Below are 1544 nucleotides of genomic sequence, written 5' to 3' on the forward strand. Positions count from 1 at the left end.
ACTAATCTAGGTTAGTCCATGACTAGTCGCTTGACCGCTTGACTCTACAAACTAGTCGAGTCGAACAAGCTAGTCGACAGTCAAGTTAAGACTCATAGACTAGACAGTCAAGTTAAGACTCATAGACTAGTCGAGTGACTAGTCTAGACTAGTCGTTAGACTCATAATCCATGCCCAAAACCTAGCCTCCTCTCTGCATTTTCTTTTCTGCCCTCTCCCACTCTTCCGCCTAGACTGAACAAGATCAAGGGAAAGTGCAACCGACCGCATTAGTCAAAGGACCACACAACTTTGCACCTGTACCGACTCCCCCGCGTGGCGACCAGTCCACCGACCGACCGACATAACACGCAGAAAGTCACCGACAAGTGGGTCCAAGCTTGGAGCAACCACAGGCCTCCAAAACACTGGGAGCTTAGAGCTCTTTACAGATATCTAGCAGTCAGTATATGATGCAGTGAAATCAACACACATTTTTCCTCATTCTCCTTGCTACGGTTGAAAATAACTTGGCAATTTCACTCAAAGCACAAGAAACCAAAATGACAACAACAAACTTGAACCATTATACTCCCTATGACTGGAAATATAAATCGTTTTGAATATGCACATAGCATTCAAGGGAAACTTCCATCATCAGTGTCTATAAAGTTATGCTACTTGAAATAAAAACAATTACTAAAGAAATTCATAATGGATCAAGTAATATCAGTTTTATATTATGAACATTACTCAAAAATATCATTGTTTTCGATAAATACTCAACAAATTCATACTGGTAGTAAAATTTAAAAAGGTTTCAGCATAGATAGCTCATTTAAAGTCACAAGGTTCCAGGATAATACAAACTTAAGAAACTACAAACACCAAAACTAATAAGCTGATAGCCCAGAGTAACTCCCAAATAGACAAAACAAAGGTTTTCAACACCGCCGTGCGAAGGGATCAATTTCCAAATCATGGACATCATTCATACGCCAGTAATTGTGGATGGATCGCTTAGTTGTAAAATCAAACCGAGCACATCTTGAAGCCCGGCCTATTCTCCAGTTGAAGCTTCATACGTTGCTCTGCCAAGAATTCCTCACTGTAATGCTTGGAATCAACCCCAAATGCCATTGACTCTAGCACTCTCGCATTTAATACAAAGAATGTAACAAAGTTAACTTGAGATTTGATGCCACTATACGATTCCAAGACTATTGTCTTGAGAGAGATGTCAAGGTATTTGATTAGATTCTGGTGTTTACGACGCCACAAATTCTTTGGCCCTGACTTACTTGCCTACAAAGAACAGAGACAAATAATCAACTCAACCGCTTGAGAACGTAAGTAGATCAAAAAGGAAGTTGAAAACTTTTCAGTGAAGAATCCTAACCCGAATGTACAGCTTCTCCAAGCACGGAAAGCATGTCATCAATTCAATAACCATATCCAAACTAAGAGCTTTCATCTGGACACCTAAAATCTTGACCGTGCACAGCACCGTCGCCAGCTTCTCAATGTGCAATCCCTTAATCAAGCATGGAAGACATGTGACGCAC

General features: G+C 40.5%; 1 long non-coding RNA gene across 1 annotated transcript; it reads right to left on the reverse strand.

Moving 5' to 3' along the window:
- Positions 1-782: 782 nt before the first annotated feature.
- LOC124651429 lies at positions 783-1519 on the reverse strand. The gene is made up of 2 exons (XR_006987403.1): positions 1379-1519; positions 783-1284 (listed from the first exon to the last, which is right to left on the reverse strand). It is a non-coding gene; the product is annotated as an uncharacterized LOC124651429 (long non-coding RNA).
- Positions 1520-1544: the final 25 nt, after the last annotated feature.

Source organism: Lolium rigidum, chromosome 5, assembly GCF_022539505.1.
Source record: "Lolium rigidum isolate FL_2022 chromosome 5, APGP_CSIRO_Lrig_0.1, whole genome shotgun sequence".
In the NCBI taxonomy this organism is placed as follows: Eukaryota; Viridiplantae; Streptophyta; class Magnoliopsida; order Poales; family Poaceae; genus Lolium; species Lolium rigidum.